We start from the raw sequence: 15,843 nt of genomic DNA, 5'->3' as shown, positions 1-15,843 counted from the left end.
ACACATCCTTCCAATATTTATTTGTTGTCTTTTTTATAATAACCAATCTGACAGATAGGTGTGTGGTGATATCTCATTGTGGTTTTTATTTTCATTCCCCTGATAATTAGTGATGTTGGGCATCTTTTTATGTCTGTTGACCACCTGTATGTCTTTGGGAAAATGTCTATTCAGAGCTTCTGTCCATTTTTTAATTGGATTGTTTGTCTTTAGTTATTGAGTTGTATGAGTTCTTTATATATTTTAGATACTGATTTCTTAGTAGATACATGATTTGCAAATATTTTTTCCTCATTCAGCAGTAGTTCCTTATCAGATACATGAAGTGCAAATATTTTCCTCATTCATTTCATGTTGTTGATGATTTCCTTTTTTTGTGCCAAAGCTTTTTAATTTGATGTAGTCCTGCTTATTTATTTTTGCTTTTGTTTTCTATGTTAGATTTAAGAAAATCATTGCCTTTTTAGCAGCAAAATCGTTTGTGAGCTTTAGAATTTTCATCTGCTCTTTTTTGCTTTTCAAATTGTTTTTTGAGGGAGACTATTTCTGTCCTTCCTTCCATGCTTATCATTTCTTGTTTAAAAGTTGCCTCCTTGCCCTAACTGTTTTGGCTCAGTAGATAGAGCATAGCCTGTGGACTGAAGGGTCCCGGGTTCGATTCTAGTCAAGGGCATGTACCTTGGTTACAGACTCCATCCCCAGTAGGGCTTGTGCAGGAGGCAGCTGATCAATGTTTCTAACTCTCCCTTTCCCTTCCTCTCTGAAAAAAATCAACAAAATATATATTTTTTAAAAGTTGCCGCCATCACAATTACTTCCATCACTGCCCTTCATTATTGTCTTACATTCATTCTATAGCTTATTTTCTTCAGTGATGTGGCTCAACAAGTCTTTAGGCCAATGTAATGCTTGATTTTGTCCCTGGATCAAGTTTATACCCATTTCCTGACTAGGTAGAGCCATAGTGGGCCAGCAGCCATAGCTTCAGTCATATGACCAGTAGATCTATTTATTTTTATAACAAATACATTCACTTACTAACAGGAAGAATACTCCCCTTACACTTGAATTCCATCTGTATGCAAGACTTTGAGCCCATTGTCTTGCCCCGAACACATGTAGTCCCTTTACCCACAGCAGGCAAACTCCTAGCCACCAGGGATCCAAAACCCTTTATGGTTATTGCTTCATCTTTACCTTTATGCTCTCTTTATGCTCTATAAGAGTATCTCTGTCTTGATACCTGTATATTTTGTTTTGTTTTCATATTTGTTATATCACTGTCATGGGCATGGGCAGATTCTATGGCAACATTGTGAAATTTTCAGAATTATCTGAGAGCTATTATATGTTAGTGTGCACAATCCTCCTTCAGTATCAGAAATACATACCCACCTTTAATTTTCATGCATCATGAACTCTCAGTATGATCAACATCTTACATCCTTCATAATCTGTAACACAATGACATCCCTAGAATAGACCAAATTAAATGTTTGTTGTTAAGGATGAGTTTAAGGAGGAATACCTCTGAAGGAAGGTTATCCAGTGAAAGGGAACAGTAATGTGAGACTCCGATCAAGGCTTCAATAGTTGAAAAGGGAAAGACATGCTGAGCAATTTAGGATTAATATCTGCAAGATTGAAGGTGAGTTGAATTGGTTGGTAGGGGAGGTGAACAAGAGAAAATACGTTGTGGGGTTTTGTTTGTTTTTTACTTTAAAATTTTTGTATTTACTTTAAATAATTTTATTTTATATATTTTTAAAATATATTTTATTGGTTTCAGAGAGGGAGGGAGAGGAAGAGAGAGAAAGAAACATCAATGATGAAAGAGAATCATTAATGGACTGCCTCCTATACGCTCCATACTGGAGATGGAGCCTGCAACCTGGGCATGTGCCCTTGACCAGAATTGAACCATGACCACCTGGTTCCTAGGTCAAAGCTCAGCCACTGAGCCATGCCGGGCCATTTTATTTTTTTAATTTTTTCTTTATTGTTGAAAGTATTACAGATGTCCCCCCCCTCTTTTTTTTCTTCCTATTGACCCCTTCCACCCCGCACCTGACCCTCTGAGGCCTTCACCACTCTATTGTCTGTGTCCATGGGTTATGCACACATGTATATAAGTTCCCAGGTTAATCTCTCCACCCCACCCCCCTTTAAATCATTTTACATTTTCAATTATAGCTGACTACAATATTATATTAGTTTCAGATGTACATCTCAGTGATTAGACATTATATAACTTACTAAGTGATCATCCCAATAAATTTAGTACCCATAAGACACCATATATAGTTGTTACAGTATTATTGAATATATATATATATATGTGTGTGTATATATATGTGTGTGTGTGTGTGTGTGTGTGTGTGTGTGTGTATATATATATATATATATATATATATATATATATATATATATATATATATTCCCTATGTGTACTTTACATTCACATAACTATTCTATAGCAACCAATTTATACTTCTTAGTCCCTTCACCTTTTTCTCCCATCTCCCTAACCCTCCTCTCATCTGGCAACCATGGATATGTTCTTTGTATTTATGAGTCTGTTTCTGTTCTGCTTTGTTTGTTTTTAAATTCCTTTGTTGATAGATATGTATTTATTGTAATTTTGTTGTCCACATTTTGATCTCCTTTTCTTCTTAAAGAAGACTCTTTCACATTTCTTGTAAAACTGGTTTGATGGTGATGAACTCCTTTAGCTTCTCCTTGTCTGGGAAGCTCTTTATCTGTCTTTCAATTCTAAGTGAGAGCTTTGCTGGATAGAGGTCCTTACTTTCATCACTTTGAACATTTCTAGGGTGAAGCTTTGAATGATTAAAGTGGTAACAACTTTCAAATTTGATGCATATCAAATTGTAAAAACTACTAAAAATTTTAGTCATTATTGTATGAATAAAGGAAATCATCAAATTCCATAGTACCATTTTTACTGAATTTCAGCAAAACAAAACTGATTTTCTTCTCTGGCATATATACTGGTTATGTATACACTTTCATTAGAAGAGCTTCCAAACATTTTATTTAATGAAAAAATATGGGGATTTGTATAAAGAATTTAAGGGGTTAATTTTAAAAATAGAATTTAGCCTGGCAGGCATGGCTCAGTGGTAGACCATTGACCTTTGAACCAGTGGGTTACGGTTCAGTCTTGATCCCCAGTAAGGATGTGCAGGAGGCAGGCAATCAATGATTCTCTCTCATCATAGGTGTTTCTATCTCTTTCTCCTTCTCCTTCCTCTCTGAAATCAATAAAAGTGTATTAAAATAGAATTTAGTTGAACAAATAAATTCTTGTTTATTTAATATTGCATTATGATTGCATTATCACATTATATCTGTCACTGCTCTATAGCACCAGGGATTCAAGAATGTGTAACAGGACATCTCACTAACAAAGAACTACTCTTTGTCTTGCTTTATGCAGAGTTGTACAATCCTGGTAGAAATTCAGGGAGTAATATTTGTCATTTGTGTTGGGATGTCCATATGGTCATTTAGATAATTTTATCTGAGGAACATAAAAACTACTGTGACCTAGGCTATCCATCTTTCTGCCTAGCCCCTATATTTTAGGAATAATCATATATAATAAAGAGGTAATATGCAAATTAACCCTCACACCCTCACAAGATGGCTGCCTACTATCAGGCCGGCAGGGGGGTTAGTGAAGGACAACCAAATGACTGAACAGCAGGCTGCATGGAGCGACCAGGCTGGCAGGAGGGTTAGTGAGGGATGACTAAACGACTGAACAGCAGGCTGCGTGGGGCGACCAGGACAGCGGGGGGGCTGTGAGGGGCAAATAAGCTGGCAGGGGGGCAGTTGAGCAATTAGGAGCCAGCAGTCCAGGATTGTGAGAGGGATGTCCGACTGCCGTCAGCAGTCAGACATTCTCCTAGGGGTCCCAGATTGGGGATGGTGCAGGCTGGGCTGAGGGGATGCTCCACCCCCCTGTGGACAAATTTTGTACACCAGCCTCTAGTAATATGATATTTGTGAGACACCTGATTTTCTAGCATCATTAGCAAAATCATTTTAAGCATTCATGAGTCCCTCTTCCTTTGTTTAAGCTTATTTCTTGTGATTCAAAAGCTAAATAAAATAATGCCTTTAGAATATTTTGGTGCTAAAGTTTTCCAAAGTTTGTGCAATTGCTTGAATCTAACATTACAAAAAACTTTGTTGGATGACGGAAATGCTTCTAAAATTCAGGACAATTCCAGATACTTATATTTCTTAAATTTTGAGGTGGCAAATATCACATTATTATAGATTTACTATATGTGTAAGAAGATAAATTCTAGGTTAGAATCTATGTTAAAGACTTAGATCCAATAATCTAAGTTCAATAATATTGATCTTATAATTCTCATTTATAAGCATTGTCTTTATTAAAATAAATGCTGATGCATGCACCTCATTACTACAGATATTTCTCTAATCCCCTTATATATGAGAGTATTCATATGCCACACTTAACAGAGCTAAATAAAAGTACCCACTACAGTTTTTTTATATACAGTACAATTATCACAGACATATACATGAAATATACCAAAAGTAGTGTATACACTTTATATAAAAACACTTTATGATATTGGGGGGGGGGTGATTATTTGCTCTCAAGTTACTTTTACATCCCCAAATGGTACCATGAATGACTCAGTCTGTTTCATATCCTCTTTATTCCAATTCCAGTGATTTTTTTAAAAACCATATTTTGTGGAGCAGCTGCAGGGTTTGAGCTTCTTTTTGTCCTGAAAAAAATAAAGGCCTCATTTAGCTCCTGGTAGGGCTGTGAGCTACAATGTGTTTGTTAGTCTAATGCATCCGTCCTTTGTATAGCTACTAATTCCAGACAGCCTCACAACTCCGTTCTCTACTAAACTATGTGAGGAGACAGTAGGTCATTGCTGCAGTCTGCCATCTAACAAAAGAAAGAGAGGTGTGAAGAAAATGTTTGTGTACATTTGAGATGCAGTGACTATCGCCGTGTAATTAGCATAAGACAGAGGCCGGCCCATCACCACAGGAAGGATAAGAAATTTTACTGCAAGCTAAATTGGAACCGTTAATCTGACAAAGATTGTGTAGAAAAGGATGCGTGCCTTTAGTTACCAGCTCCGTACTATGTACAGTTTTCTTTATTGTGAGGCAATATACAAAAATCTCAGTGAAAGCAAGCAGTGTCCTGGTCTGTGTGGTGTGAAGCCATGGTCAGTTGTAACCATGACTACCCTGTCATGGAGAAGTCTGACAGACAATGGAATCCACTAATTATAACTTTACAACCCTACCCTATTCCCACTTTACCAGATTCTTTACAGGGTTATTGCATTTAATCTGTTTCTCAGTGAACGACCTGGAAACTCCACAGCTCTCTTACAAATCTTATCGGAGGAGCTATGTACCCTTTCCAGACACCTCCCTGAGCCTGAGCTCCAAGACAAGCTGTAGACTTTCCTCTCCCGCAGATGTCTTTTCAAGCAGCACAACTTCTTTTTAGTTGGAAGATTTACTTCACCCATTAATCATGTGTAATTGTTTCCATGTTACAGAGTTTTGAGTACACTCTCAATGATGTGATTTATTAAATTTTATGTTAAAAATGACTTAGTTATGCTCAGGAACAGTAAAAGGCATGCACGGTGCATTCAGGAAACACTACCTTGAGTTACAGGTGGTAATTGCCTTACCATACTTGAGTAGTTTCTTCCATTTCAGAGTCATAATTCATAACTCTTTTTATGACCTAATTTTAGGATACTTGGAACAAAAAAAAGATGAACTTTTATTAATCTTTATACTTTTCAAATGCATGTAACTACATATTTGTTAGTGATTGGAACTCTAGTGGTAGATTTATCATTCCTAAGTTATACGAAGAAAGTTTACACCACAATTTAAATCATGACTTTTGCTTAGTTATTTGACAACTTCAATATCTACAAAAGTAGGACTAATATTATGTCTGAATTATGAAATAGCCATAATAAAAACTATGTTTGAAATGTTTTTAAGCATAAAATTGTATCTTTGGAATGTTAGTAGCAGAGAGTGGTCAAGGTAGTTAACCCACAAAACACCATTATAGCTACAAAGAAAAAAATCATAACAATAAAACCAGATACTATATAGAAACAAACTTAACTAGAAGTCAAATAGAAAATATACCTTATCAAGGTATATTTAAAAGAATAAAGATGCACAATGTTATCCCAGAAGTCATAAATGATAAATTTTAATAATGTTTCATGTTTTGGTCTAAAATTCCATTTGACTTGCTCTAGATATAAGGTACATTTTATAAATATATATATATACATACATATGATGTCTATATACATAGTGACAGAAGGAAACTTGACTTTGGGTGATAAACACACAATATCATATGCAAATGATGTATTATAGAACTGAATACCTGAAACCTATGTAATTTCATTAATCAATGTTACCTCAATAAATTCACTAAAAATGAAAGAAAATTAAATCCCTATAATCTCTCTAATACTGTGATGTTAGTTGAGAATCCTGCCTCACAGACTTTTAGTGGGTGTACTAGGTTTAGTGGGTGTACTAGATTTAGAGTAGTGGAAGTAATTAAGTGCTTGAAGGTGAACCTCAAAAAAGGGGGAGAAACAACCTTAAAAAAGAAGCCACTAGTGACTGAATATGCACCTCACAAATTCATACGTTGAATTCCTAACCCCTAATAGGACCAGACTCGCAGAGAGGACTATTAGAAGTTAATTACATTAAATAAAGTTATAAAGCTGGAGTCCTAATCCAATAGGGTTGATGACTTTATAGGGAGAGGGATAGAGAAGGATCTCGATCTCTCTCCATGCCCACTCACAGAGGAATGGTCATTTGAGCACACCGCCATTAAATGGCATCCGCAAGCAAGGAAGAACGTTTTCATAAGAACCTGACCCTGCTGACACCCTGATCTCAGGCTTCCAGCTTCCTGAACTCTGAAAAAGTACATGTCTGTTGTTTAAGCCACCCAGTAAATGGAATTCTGTGTGACAACCCAAGCTGACTAATACAGAAGCACAATATAAAATTATTCATTCATGTCTGAACAATTTCAATGTCATAGAAATTATAGTCTATGAATTGCAAACTTAATTGAAAATGCTACTTTCATTTTGGACATAGAGAAAAAATGTAAAGCATAGATTACTGTATCACTTTGTAATGAGAGATTTTCATAAGAATTTTAATACTAGCAGTGCTGGGATATGAGAAGATTTTTATCCACCATCTTCTGCATCTTGCTCAATCCTACTTTCATATATCCAAAGGTGAAATAGACACATGATGTACATTAAATATTTTCAGTTATAAGAAACTTCTTATTAAGAAATACACTTATTGAGAATGTGTTTTCAAAGATTACTACAGTTTATTTTACTTACCCCTCCTGAAGTATATAAGTGATCATGATGTATAAAAAGAAATAAGACAGAGTCTGCAAAAGTGATATACTTAAAGGAAATAATACTGCTACTTAAGTTATAATATTACTAGCTTCCCCTAAAAGAAAGCTAGTGTATATTATTGATTGTATCTTTGAATAATACAGTTTATCAAATTTATCGTTGTGGATAATGCCCAAGGTCCACTTTTAGGACCTAGGAACTCATTCCTATAGCTGCCTGGAATCCTTGCTGCTAACAAATACACAAGATCACTTGCTGAGCATTACCCTTGGCCAAATGGAGCTGCCCCTCCCAAGGGGCTGTTCACATACAATCACTAACTGATGCCGGGTACTAAGGCTTCTCCCCTACTTAGATGACAAAGATCTCTGAAGGGCTATTTCAACTTCAGATCCCCCCTGGGGTGAGCTGATGACTCAGATGAATGCATCAGAGTTGGAGTTCTCCATATATCCAGTGCTACCTCCTTCACTCTTACAGGTGTGGTTCCCCAGAGCACTGTCCAATAAATCTTTCTAGACAAATCTTCATTTCAAGTGTCAATTTCTCAATTTTTTATTGGAAAACATATTTCATATGAAAAGTCACTTGGGGTCAGACATTTGATATATTCCAAATAAGAAACCAGTCAGAGAAATGCAAGTACCATATGATTTCACTCATATGTGGAATCTAATGAACAAAATGAACTAACAAGCAAAATAGTGACAGACTTATAGATAAGAGAGCAGGCAGACTGCTGCTGGAGGGAGGAGGGCTGTGGGGGAAGGTGGAGGCATTGAGCTAAAAAGAAAAAAAAAGAGTAAAACCTCATGGACAGGAATAACGGTGTGGTGACTGCTGGGAACAGGAGGGAGATTTTGGAGGATATAGGGGGGTAAATGGTGATGTAAGTGATACTGCTGTAATAATCTGGTTATTATTCAACAGGAAAGGAGCAAAAGGGAAGACTAAATGTAGACATGCCACTTATGCAGCTTTGCCAAAAGCTACATTTAACATTCTCCAAGTCTGTTCCCTGCTGATTGATGGGGGGAGGGAAGAGTCACTAGACAAAGGCAGTTTAGATGCATGTCCAGTAAGGTCTGAGTGAAGTGGGAAGGTACTTGTCGGTCAATCAAACCAGTTGCTAGAATGGGCATGGCCACTGCAAGCATGAAAAATATAATATTAAAACTTCCAAGCAAAGAAAGTGTGCTCTCTCTCTGGGCTCCAGGGTGCCCGGCTGCAGCGGGGGCTGGGCTCCCTATGCCCACATAGTGCAAGGCCATGTTGGGCTCCACACTTGGACTGATAGACTCTAATCCGGCCTGAATGATGAACTTCACCCGGCTACAACATGGAACGAGAACTCTGGACACTGGCCCTGTTTCTGACTCTGTTGAACTCCCAGCTACCCCTGCTCAGAGTGGCTTGGGGGAAATGGGACATTTCCCAGTGGGACAACCCAAGGAATGTAACTCTATGCCAATAAAGTCTTTTTCCACGTTCCATCCTCCCATCAGAGTCTTAGAAAATTCATTTTCTGAAGATATCACAAGAGTCTCATTCCCACTCGTGACTGGGAAGTCTGGCCCTTTAGTTCTACCGGCAGCAGATGGAGATTTGACTTCGGGTGGTGAATACACAATGCAGTGTACAAATGGTGTGTTGTGGAACTGTGCACCTGAAAACTGTATAATTCTGTTAACCAGTGTCACCCCAATAAATTTAATATAAAGGAAAAAAAATAATTTTTGAAAAGTCACCTGGGCACGGTGATGGTTGCAATTATTTAAAGGTAACTCATTGCCATGTTTTAAACATTTGTGTGTGATTTTTACAATGTACTGAGATCCTCTTACAGAAATGTAGGGACTATTTTCTAAGCAGTTTTGAGGGTGGTCATCAGATTATCCTTAGCGTTTAGCCATCTTTGGGGATTTCATTAGATGAAGAAAACTTTCTCACCCAAGGCCATGTCTCTTTCCGGGGCAGCCTGCACCCGATGACAAACTAAAGTGGAGTAAAAGGCAGATCTAAAAGGCCACCCCAGCTCCACAGTTACTGGCAGGTGTATCTAAGGGATGAAAAAGCTACCTTAGGCCAGGGACAAGACTCAGAAAGGAAAAGTGCTCTATACTATCACCAGTTAATACTCTAAACAGCTGTGGGAATGAATTTTTGACCCTGAGGGAAGAATCTGGACAGGGCACCACAACATCCATTATCCTCTGCCCAATCTTTCCTGTCACTTGCACATGTATGCATCCCAACAGTACTCACTCATACATGTCTTACATGCTAAAATTGGCCCCCATATTCTTTAATAGCAACGCAACCAGCAACGATAAGAATATAATCTATGTCTCTGTGTTGGGTGACTTCTAATTATTTTGCATATTTAATAGCTTAAGTTTCAAAAATCATCTTTTGTTTTTGCTCTTTTCCCACCTCACCAGGATTATATTTGGCAGAATTCTAGATGGCATGTTGTACAGTTTATATTAGAGTTGTACTCAGCTTCTTTTTCTGTCCATTGTGCACTTGGTTACAAGATAAACTCAATGCACTTTAATAGGCAGCCTGCTTGTGGAATGAATCATAATTTTGTCCTCATCTTGTTATCTTATAAGTAGGTAACCGAATACCCCTCTCTCCCGTGACAAATCATGATCCCTCAGTATCAATGGTGTGGATTTAGTGAAATGTCATTTTCTTTCTATTGAATCACTTGGTACGTGTATGTTGCTAATTTTTGTGATAATATTGGTAATGCAAACAAAGAACACATCTTCAGTGTATAAAGCTTTCAGCACTTGTTAGCATGAAAGTAGGAGTGCAAGAGGAAGGTGTTAGGTAGTGAGCTGGTATTCTGCCATGCTTTCTGTTACAGCACCACCGTACTGCTGGTAGTTCCATATTGTGACTTTTGCAGCGTATTTGTCAGTTACCCAAGCAGCTAATTTTGGAAATCCTGTCTACATAGAAACAATATGACTCATATATCAGGTTGTCAGGTACAATTCAGTGTTACATAGATATATAGGCGTGGAGTGGATATAGGCAAGATGCAACCTAGCTTTGAGTTCAATTATCAGATAAGTCAGATTATGAGACTTGGAATATGAGACTTGATTCTGATCAATAGAGTGGGACATGATGTGCAATCTAGATGCTCTAAGTTTAATGGAGTGAACTCAAAGGCTCCTGTGGGATAGAGGGGTCCCTTGTTTGAGCATTAATTAGGAAAATAGGATGGTCCTTGATGGAAAGAACATAGGAGATATAGCAGTTTAATAACTAGCTAGTTTGTTGGTGCATAAAATATGAAAAATGTAAAGTAATAAATACAGGTGTCGATAAACTACAAAGTGGTGAAATGGTGGAAGAATAAAGTATTCTTACAAATTAAGCAAGGAAATGGTCAAAGCTACCTATAATGTTCCAAATATGCTTTCAGATTCTTAATTGACTGAATGATACTCTCAATAAGAAATAATAATAATAATGCTATTGTTATTTTATGGAATTTAATAATAGTAAATATAATTTTTTCTTTAGAATTGTACTGTGGAGAAACAAAATGAAGGAAAATGATAGCACAAAGGACAGAAACAAAAAAGGACTTTTTCATGGGGAGACAAAAGTTAGGAAGGCATAAAAGTGGGGGAATATTAAGTGGGATATTTTAACAAGGGTTAAATTAGATGGGGGCACATTTACTCTATGAGACAAAAATATAATTTGAGAAATAAAACAAATTTAGATAGTGTTACAAATTTTATATTTGTCAATAATACTGTTGGCAAAATATAAATAATAATAACAGAGTAAACTATAAATATTTATATTTTCATAACTAAATAATTAAAGGAGAGACAAGAACACAATAAAAGTTTAATCAGGTCATATTTAGCAACATGACAAAGGCTCTGGGAATGGGATCCCCACTTTATAATGAGAAACATCACATACAGTTGAAATAACCAGAAACTAGATGCGTGGTCATAGCTGGTCCGGCTATCTCTCCTCTGAGGGAAGGGTGAGAAAGAATCTGACCATGTGACAGTCAAAGAGTAAGTTAAAAAGTACAAAATCTAACTTATGCATAAAAGGGTTAAAGTTAGTTTGCAAATCGAGGACGTTTTTGGTTGGTATAGAACTTGGGTTTGTCCTCCTGAATCTGGTCAAGTCAGTGCACTACCTATTCAAGTAGTTTCATGTGCTCTCTTTCTTTCTTTTTTTTAAAGTATGTTTGTATTGATTTTTAGAGAGAGAGGAAGGGAGAGGAAGAGAAAGATAGAAACATTGATGGGAGAGAAACATCAATCAGCTGCCTCCTGCAGGTCCCTTACTGGGGATCAAACCCACAACCAGGCATGTGCCCTGACTGGGAATCGAACTAGCGACCTTTTGGTGCATGGTCAGATGTTCAGCCACTGAGCCACAGCACCAGGCTGCTTTCTTTTTATTTTATTTTTCATTTTATTTTATTTTTTGACTTTCTTATTCTTTAAACTTTTTTTTCAATTTCAGTTTCCATTCACTATTATTTTGTATTACTTAATTCTGATTAATTTTTTAAGTATTTGGAATCTCATACTTCATGTTTTTAATTTTTAAAAATATATTAATGTCTGGCTAGTTTGGCTAAGTGGTTGAGTGTCGACCTATGAACCAGGAGGCCATGGTTCAATTCCTGGTCAGGGCACATGCTCGGATTGTGGGCTCAATCCTCAGTAGAGGGTGTGCAGGTGGCAGCCAATCAATAATTCTTTCTAATCACTGATGTTCCTATCTTTCTTCCATCTCTCTTCCTCTCACTACAATCAATAAAAATATATTTTAAAACTTATATTAACAAACTGCATTGCTTTATTTCATTTGTATGAACTCATGATAATTTGGCAATAAATACCTCCACAAACTTACCATATTTTTTTAGCTTGTATAACACATAGAATTATATATTACAGTCTTTTTTCTAGATGTCTTGTTTTTATAATTAGAATATATGATCCCTGAAGGCAGGAACTAAGATGGTATCCAGCACTTTGTCTTTAAAATATGTTTGCAATCAGTGTGTATTCAGGAATACATTTGAAGCATCACCAAGAAGAAGGTAAAGAATAAGACGTGTGGCTATTACAGCCCTTAAGAAACAAAGCCATTAACTCTCACAACTGACATTCATAGCCCAACTCCTGAGGGCCACATTGGTCATCATGTCAAGCCCAATATACCATTAATATAATTCACTGCATAAGTCTAAATGCTATGGTTTTTATCATTAGTGTGAAAGGCCCATTAACTCAGAAGCCACAAACCCTGTATAGTTAAATATTTTCTCTTAGGAAAACACACACACACACAGCTTGGTTTATGATGAGATCTTTGTTGGTGAACTGCTCTTTTTGAAAATGAAAAACATAGAGCCTGGCCTTAAAATTAAAATGAAAAATGGGAAAGAAAAGTTCAAATGAAATTGGTTACAAAGCATTCACAAATTTTTACTAAGACCACTGGCAAAGGCAGTGAATAATTTCATGAGGCTTCATTCTTAAAAAGAGACTAGACCTTTATTTAACACTATGTAGTTTATTATTTCAAATATGATGACATACATACTCAGTTGCTTTTACATGATTAATGCAGGTAAGTGCTAAAAAGATGTTGAATAATGATTCAGAAAGAAGTAACTAAACTCCATGAAATTTGGTTCATGATAGTGATTCAGTCGCCCCTATTTAATGTGCATAACAGAAGCAGTTTTAGCTTATTTGTCTTCTGAGCCTATGCAGAAAGAAGGCTTTGACTTGTGTTTAAATGAGATAAAATGCAAACAATGAATGGATAAATTTTAAAACACTGAATATGAAGGATTTTAAGGTTTAAAATAATCACACTCTTTGTAAAAAGTGCTTTACATTTAAAAATGTTTTTAAAGTACAATAATCCTAAATTGTGAAATGTACAGTTAATGACATTCTACTTCAATCTGACTTCTTACAACGTTTTATCTGTGCTTTTTTTTTTTTTACTTAATTGAAATTATAGTACATGATTACCACTTGAATATTTTCATTTAACATATGCTCACTATTTTTAAGCATTCTGGATATTTTTTAAAAGAATGTATATACACCCAAAGCTTTCCTGGTACTCCTCTTCTTTAAGGAAGACTCTCCATTCATTCTGTTGCTTCTGAAAGACACATGGGAGCCATCCTTAGCACTGCTTCTCCCACTAACATGTTCTTGCCTCAGCATAGTCTCTCTTGCCCCGCCACTATCATTTTCACAGCAGTTAGGATGAGTTATTGCAAAATTAAAATATAGCCTTGCTACTTTTCTGCTTAAAACATTTCAACACCTTAGGCTTGCTCCTAGTAAGTTCCCTAGCCCCTTGTAATCTGGCCCTTATTCTATTCAGCCTCATCTTTTCCATTCTGGTCTTCTTTCAGTAATTCAAATACATATTTGAAAGTCACTGACACTTTGTGGACAATTCATAGTCTGCTCCTCTTGCCTGAATGCCTTCCTCTGCCCCTTTCACTCTTTTAATATTCTCAAGGGCTGACCTGAAACATGTAACTTGCTCACTAAACTCTTTCCATTATTTGTTTTAAATTTTTTCTTCCACTTCTGCTTAGTAGCATTATCAAAATTTAAGTAATATGACTCCTTGTGCAATATTTATTGGCCTTGTCCCTATTCTAAGATCAATGAGTACAGGGAAGTGTGTATGTGTTTTTCAACACTGCATACACAGCATATTTAGGTCAGTATCTGACACATCTGGGCTACAACAAATTGTTGTAAGTTTGAATAAGTGAAAGAGGGCAATGACCCTAGTGATATTTTCCTGATATATTTGTTATGAAATCCTCTTTTGATTTATATTTGACTTATTACTATACAGTCCTATTTATAGAACATTTTAATTTGATATATCCCATAGGTTTTAAGCTTGGATGTCCTCATTCATCGAGATATTTCATAAATATTCATTTCTATTTTCATCTGATTTTTGTTATAAATTTAATATGAAATTAATAAACCTATATTGAATTATTTGGTATTTATTATAAGGTTGATCAGTTGTCCTAAAACAATTTATTATCATGTGCTTCCACTTCTCCTCTGGTCTGTGATATCACATGTTACAGTATTTCTATCTATATCAGAGCCTGACTCATTGACACATGTCAGTAAGATTAGTTCTATATTTCAAGGATTTTGAAATGTATTCAATTTTTTTTCAGCCACAATGTAATTTTTATCATAAATGGTTGATCTTCAATTTTAGTGGGAATTGCCCCCCCACACTCTTGTATAACTTTGTGAGTTTTCAATATTGTGTACATATGTGTGCTTTTTTATGCTTATATCAATGAAATCTTATCAGAGGATTTAGCAGAGACTACAGGATGCTTCCATTTGGATGTGGGAATTTAAGGATTTATTATTTATTGTAACAAAATGGAAAGTTACCTTGAATTTAGTTGAGCTTTATAGTCGCTTCCTTTGAAGTTTTTGTTCAACCAAATTGCATTTTCTTGACTTTTATGAAGTTCTCTTATTGGGACTATATACTCCCCAGTCCTACTTCTACTATTATAAGATACTAGAGGCCTGATGCATGAAATTTGTGCAAGGGTAGGCCTTCCTTCCCCCGGCTGCCGGCACCGGCTTCCCTCTGGCACCCGGGACCCAGGCTTCACTGTGGCCACCAGCAAGCACCCAGGACCCGGGCTTCCCTCGCAGCCCCAGCTTCATCCAGAAGGACGGAAGGACGTCTGGAAGGATGTCCAGTCTAATTAGCATATTACACATTTATTATTATAGATAATATTACATCTACTTCTTGTTTTTTCACAACCAGGATCAGGATCATCTAACACAATTAATAATGCCTTCAACATTTTCACTGAAGAAAATGCTAATCTAAGTCTTTAATTTTCTGTTACATGTAGTTAGTGGGTGGTTAAAGTACTATATAAAATTATTACAAACCATTAAAGATGCAACTTTGGGCCTACTATATGCCATGATTAGTGTTAGGCAGTTATTTTTTATTTAAAAATATAGCATTATTATTATTCACAGTTATAAAACAAAATTTAGAATTGGAGAGGTTAAATACTTTCCTAAAACTTAATACATTTTTAGGTCAGAATTTGAATCCAAACCTGTCTGATTCTAAATTCTAATTTTATTTTACTTAATAATGTAAAGTTGTCTCACTATTGAAACATGGTAGCAAAAAATGATAAGTGACATTTCTAACTCTATAAGGTAAATTAATAACAGCAGATTCTTTTGTAAATTGTCAAGTTTTGTTAGAATTAGAAGAGATTATGAAAATCATGCACTACATA

The sequence above is a fragment of the Myotis daubentonii genome, chromosome 6 (assembly GCF_963259705.1).
Source record: "Myotis daubentonii chromosome 6, mMyoDau2.1, whole genome shotgun sequence".
NCBI lineage: Eukaryota > Metazoa > Chordata > Mammalia > Chiroptera > Vespertilionidae > Myotis > Myotis daubentonii.
The sequence above is the reverse complement of the archived record's forward strand: the minus strand, read 5'-3'. Positions refer to the sequence as shown.